The 6,668-nt window shown below is 36.8% G+C and overlaps 1 long non-coding RNA gene across 1 annotated transcript; it reads right to left on the reverse strand.

Moving 5' to 3' along the window:
* Nucleotides 1–3,895: 3,895 nt before the first annotated feature.
* On the reverse strand, nt 3,896–5,373 carry LOC129437499 (uncharacterized). Its single transcript, XR_012367803.1, has 3 exons — nt 5,082–5,373; nt 4,275–4,824; nt 3,896–3,940 (listed from the first exon to the last, which is right to left on the reverse strand). It is a non-coding gene; the product is annotated as an uncharacterized lncRNA (long non-coding RNA).
* Nucleotides 5,374–6,668: the final 1,295 nt, after the last annotated feature.

Genomic DNA, 6,668 nt, shown 5'->3' on the forward strand with positions numbered 1-6,668 from the left:
TTCAATTCAATTCAATTCAATTCAATTTTATTTATATAGCGCTTTTCACAAGTGTTAATTGTTGCAAAGCAGCTTTACATGAGAAGATGTAGAGGAGAACACAGAAAATCAATAGATAATATAAGAAGTAGAGAAAGCGGTTAAACCGTACAAGCGAGCATATTAATAAAGTAACGTATACTGTAAAGTGCTAAATTAAGCCAAAGTTGGCTGACTCTCCCTGGGATTAAAAACCCTCTAGGAAAAAAAAACCCAATGGGAAAAAGTCCTAGAAGGACAAAAACCCTTGGGAGGAATTAATATATATTTATATATATATATATATAGAAACGGTAGGGATAGGAGGCGAGTAAGCGAGTTAAACTGGTTTAGCCGGTGGTCGTTGGTCGGGCATCGGCTGGTCATCACGTTGAAGGACAGCCAGTGGATCAGTGATGCAATGATCTTCACAGCAACCGGAACTGGGTCTGTTTGTCTCATGGTCCTCGTGGTTGAGGACGAGACAGGGAGAGAAAAACAGAATTCTATTAGCGTAGGGGCCGTTCGCATGCAATGCAAGTGTCAAACATTATAGTGGTTCAAGTCGGCTCGGTTCCAGACAGGCTAACTATTGCGGCATAAGTATATTACCCATATGAGGTATGTGAGTGCTTTGTTCTGGACAAACCAACTACTGCGGGAAATGTACATATACTGGACATTTTATGTGAATGCTTTGTTAAAGAAGAATGTCTTAAGTTTAGATTTAAATTGATCGACTGTGTCTGATACTCGAACATTGTTTGGTAAATCATTCCAGAGCTTAGGGGCTAAGTAGGAAAAGGATCTACCACCTTTAGACACTTTTGATATTCTAGGGATAATTAAGTGACCAGAATTTTGTGAGCGCAGTTTACGTGATGGATTGTATTCTGATAGTAGTTCTTTAATATACGAAGGCGCTAGGTCATTTAAGGCTTTGTAGGTGATTAGTAATATTTTAAATTGTATACGATATTTAACTGGTAGCCAGTGTAAAGATGCCAGAATTGGACTGATGCGGTCATACTTTTTAGATCGAGTAAGCACTCTTGCGGCGGCGTTTTGAACCAGCTGTAGCTTGTTTACCTGATTTGCATGGCATCCCCCGAGTAACGAGTTACAATAGTCTATTCTAGAGGTCATAAAAGCATGTATAAGCTTTTCTGCGTCTGATGCAGACAGCATATGGCGTATTTTTGAGATATTTCTAAGATGGAAGAATGCTGTGCGGCAGATGTTGGCGATATGACTATCAAAAGATAGATTGCTGTCGAACATTACGCCTAAATTCTTAACCGTGGAAGATGGCACCACCGTGCAGCCATCTATGGGCAACTTGTAATCTGACATATTATGTTTGTAGCGATTCGGTTCAATAATAAGTATCTCTGTTTTATTGGAGTTTAGCATAAGAAAGTTTTGTGCCATCCAGTCCCTAATATCACTAATGCAGTCTGTTAGCTTAGAAAACTGGTGGGTTTCGCTAGGATGCGACGAGATGTAAAGCTGGGTATCATCCGCATAGCAGTGAAAACTTATGTTATGTTTCCTGATAATGTCTCCTAGAGGTAACATATATAACGAGAATAGGATAGGGCCTAAAACTGATCCCTGAGGTATGCCGTATTTAACGGGGGAGTGATATGACTCTTCCTCATTTACATAAACAAAGTGATATCGATTGGTTAGATACGATCTGAACCAGGCTAACGCCTGACCACTGATGCCAACATAGTTTTCTAGTCTATTGAGTAAGATTGTGTGATCTATTGTGTCAAAGGCTGCACTAAGGTCTAGTAATATAAGGATTGAGATTTCACCACGATCGGATGTTAATAGGAGGTCATTTGTAACTCTAAGCAGCGCTGTCTCTGTGCTATGGTGGGGCCTGAATCCTGATTGGAACTTTTCATATGTATTATTATTTTCTACGAATGTGCGTAGCTGGCTTGCCACTACTTTTTCTAATATTTTAGAAAGAAAAGGTAGATTTGAGATTGGTCTAAAGTTATTAAGATCTCCCTGGTCAAGGTTTTGCTTTTTAATGAGCGGTCTAATAACTGCTAGTTTGAAAGCTGTTGGAACGTATCCTAATTCTAGAGATGAGTTAAAGATATTAAGTACAGTGTCTGCCACTACATGAAATACCTCTTTTAGTAATTTTGTGGGAACGGGGTCTAGTATACAGGACGATGATTTGGATGACGTTACTAGTTTAGAGAGCTCTTCTATTGTAGTAGGATTAAATGACTCAAGATGTTCGTTTGGTAATCTAGTGGAAAATGTACTATTGGGTAGAGTGATGGCTGCTTGCATAGTTTCTATGTTTTCCCTAATAAACATAATTTTGTTAGTAAAGAAGTTCATGAAGTCGTCACTATTGTGTTGGAGTTTACTATTGGTTTCTGTTTGTTCTTTGTTTCTAGTCAGTTTCGCAACTGTGCTAAATAGAAAACGAGGGTTGTTATGATTTTCTTTAATAAGCGTACTGAGATAGGTAGATCTGGCAGTTTTAATAGCCTGTCTGTAGTGTTGAACACTCTCTTTCCATGCTGAACGCCATACCTCTAACTTTGTGCTTCGGTAGTTTCTTTCCATTTTTCTAGCTACTTTTTTAAGGGCTGCAGTATGATGGTCATACCATGGAGCTGGCGGTTTTTCTTTGATTCTCTTTTTTCGAATGGGAGCAACGGCATCCAACGTGCTAGAGCAGACGTTGTTCAGGTTTTCTATTATAATATCTAGATCTTCACGATTATCTGCTACATGTTTCATTTGGGACAGGTCTGGAAGAGTGCTAATAAAGCTATCTTTAGTGGTGGAAATTATTGTTCTGGCTAATCTGTAGCATGTTGTAGACTGAGCGGTCCTATCTAGAAGTATTGTGCATGACACAAGGCAATGGTCTGAAACGGCATCGCTCTGGGGTGATATTTCGATGTCATTAATATTGAGTCCGAGTGACAGAATTAAGTCTAGTGTGTGATTACGAGTATGCGTGGGCCCTGACACATTTTGTTTAATGCCGAGAGAATTTAGAACATCCATAAACGCACGTCCTAATGCATCTTTTGGATTATCCACATGGATATTAAAATCACCAACGATAAGAGCTTTATCTACAGTGACTGTAAGCTCAGATAGGAAGTCTGCTATTTCTTTAAGAAAATCTGTGTGGTGGCCTGGAGGCCTATATATGGTAGCTAAAATGAACGAAAGTCGTTTGTTGTTGCGATCAGTTATTTCCATATTTAACAGTATTATTTCAAACGAATTAAATTTTAGGTTGGATTTATGGTTTACTTTGAATATTTTATTGTATATTGTAGCTACACCACCCCCTCTCCCTATTAGACGAGGAACATGTTTATAATAATAGTCTTGTGGTGTGGATTCGTTTAAACTGGTGTAATCGTCTGCTTTAAGCCAGGTTTCTGTTAAACAGAGTGCATCTAAGTTTTGGTCAGTAATTATTTCATTGATAATTGGTTCTTTGTTGGTAAGTGATCTAATGTTAAGAAGGCCGAATTTTAACATTTGAGTTTCATCTGTTAATGTATTATGTTCTAGTTTTATGTTAATAAGATTTGTGCGAGACGGGGTAAACGGTGCTCTGTATTTATTTGTTCGAGGAACAGACACAGTCGAGATGTGTTGGTACTCTGTTAAAAAAGGCTCTATGTGCTGGGATATATGTGATCTTGACATGTCAAGGCAGCTAACAGACTGATGGGTAAGCCGATCTGTCTGTTTCCTGACCTGGGCCCTGGATAGTCAGACAATATCAAAAGTAAGACTATTGGTCAGATTTCTAGAGAGTATAGCACTTCCTTCCGGAGACGGATGGAGGCCATCTCTCTTTAGCAGGTATGGCCACCAGTCCTATCAGGTTAGAGTTGCAATCTCTGCTGTCTCGTGCCTGAAAAACAATGTTAAACTTAATTACACTCCAACCTAACCAAATTTCACGTTTAAAACAACACTGCAAGCACCTATACTAACATGTAAAAAGTGAACAACAAACTGGAAAATTAATTACATCTGACTATGTTGCCTAATGTTATAAAATATTTCTGGTCGAAATAACAGGCATCAAATTCCTTCACATTAACTTAAGTATGACACAATTAATATGTTAAACACTACCTTAAGTAAGGAAAATAAACTGACGAAATAAACTAGAATAGAAAATCGCAGCATCCAACCATATTTTCTAAGATAAGAGCAAATACGCATTTATCGTGTAACCTTACGTTCGTTTTCTTTCACAAGCAATTCAATTTAAATGTCACGTTCATTTAACAGCAATCCAAAATACTTTAACAAAATGGCAACAAACTACAGCCGTATGCAAAAATAAAACGTCCTGTATGATGTTTTTGGTGCTTCACCACCCTGAAGTTGACCCGTATGACGTGACATCTTTGCTGCCTTGCGCCTGAATTCAAAACTACTGCACATTCAACTCAGATATAACGCGGGTATTATGTTAAACATGTTGACGTGCCCTTAGTAAGGAGTATAAGCTGGCGAAATAAACTAGAAATTTGCACGATATCCAACCATATCTAATTTTTAAACTGGCAGCAAATAACGTACGCGTTTATAACGTAGTTTTCTTTAACAAGCAATTCAGTGTCGCGTTTAATTAACAGCAATGGTCTAAAAACACTTTAGCACGCATCCATGATAAAATGCACAGCATGTACAATGTTTTTTACCTTTAAGTTTGAAGATTCGTCTCTCCACCTTGCAGTCCAGCCATTACGAGACCCCTCGCGCTTTTTGCTGCCTCGCTCATGCCTGAAACAAACATCTGAAACGTTATAAAGTTAATGACACATAACTACCAAATGTAACATTTAAAATAATGTAAAGAATTTAATTTTATATTTTGCTACATGTCTTAATGACACGCTGTTGTGAAATACAAATTATTAACATCTGTTATGTTAATAATATCTGGTATAGCGGTCGCATACCAAATATCACTATTTAAATGACCATAATAGTACTTAGTTGAATACTGTACTATATTTGAATGATTTACGTGAACTTACCAACACTTTTGAATGATGACTCTTCAGTGTTCATGTCCATTTCAAATGTAAATACACCCACGCAATCCCATGATGCCATTTCACAATTAATTTTTGTAAAAACATATGATATACAGTGGCAACACCTTCTGCCTGTAAATTCAATTACAGTTTAAATGAAAATATACTGTTAACAGCTGTAATACCTTCTTTTACCCATAATGCATTGTGAACAACACTAAAATCTTGTAAAATGTTAAAACAGGAATTTCCTGTAAAATTTTGCTGTAGAAACTACAGCAATTTGTTACAGTGTAGTACTTCAGCCTAAACGCTAGCATATAGCATTAACTAGCATATAACGCTAACTCAGCAGTCACTACTTTATTTTTAGCATTTTAACAACATTGTACTTAATTTAATGTGTAATTTGTTGTTGGGGGTGTACATCAGGACTATAACATCACAGCTATGTTATGTTAAGATTGGCCTGTTTTCCAGCGGCCTTTTGCATGCGGTTTACATAAGAAAGAGGAAACAATTGTGTTTGAGGCTCATGATATCACCATGCACAGAGCTCCTATTATTCATCTATGCCTTGACAAGTACAGTTTAAATGTATTTCTTAAAATCACAGTGGCTCTACTGTCTACGCTGTTTAAAAGTAGAAAGGCCATGGATTTGAACAAAGTAAGCAATTTATTCCTGTAATTTTTATTTGTGATAATGATTGACTATCAGTCTCAGACTGTACATAATCCTGCCCATTATGCCACTTACCAAATAAATACATATTGATTAGAGTGTAAATTGTTTTAATATGTGTGAATGATGTGATGAGACATGACACAATACAATGTGTGTTGTTGAAAGGCATTAATCCTGAGGAGATGGATTTAAGGCTGTTAGATACTGTATTATTATTATTATTATTATTATTTAATACTGCTGCCATACATCAATTCACAATCAAATAGTACAGTTAAAGGTGCTTATTGCAGTTAAGTGTCTGTTGTCCATTGTTTCCATAAGGCTGGGTTTATTGGGAAGCTGAACAAACTAAAATTTTCCTCAGAAACAACACACTTCTCTGGTAATGTTGATTTCCCATCCACTCTATTTGGTGTGTGCATGCTCTATTCCGTTTAAAGTGCCCATATAAGGACTTCCACTGCACTTCCTACGAAAATTGCCTATAAAAGAAATAAAGGAATATTTCTGCGTATGAATCTTTCATGTTTGAAAGAAAAACTGTCCGAAACTATCACACGTCCAACAGATTTTTTTGACACTTTGCCTATATTTGACATGAGGAGTTCAATTTTTAAACAGTGTTAATAAGTCAGAATTCATGGAATAGCTTTAGACCCCCCCCCCAAGAAAAATTTGTAGGAGACAACTTTTTTATATCCTATATTTCCATTATTTTTTTTCTCACAGGGGTAAGCAGAATGCAGTCGGACAAGTGATGAATTCCTTAAAAGACCTGAAAAAGCTTGCTGATAAATAAACCTTCTATAAAGATTTATATACAAGGTTTATAGGGCAAAGGAGTACAGGTGAGACTATAGTAAATGTGTGGTTACTGTTGTTTTACAACAAATAAAA

The sequence above is a fragment of the Misgurnus anguillicaudatus genome, chromosome 24, assembly GCF_027580225.2.
Source record: "Misgurnus anguillicaudatus chromosome 24, ASM2758022v2, whole genome shotgun sequence".
NCBI lineage: Eukaryota > Metazoa > Chordata > Actinopteri > Cypriniformes > Cobitidae > Misgurnus > Misgurnus anguillicaudatus.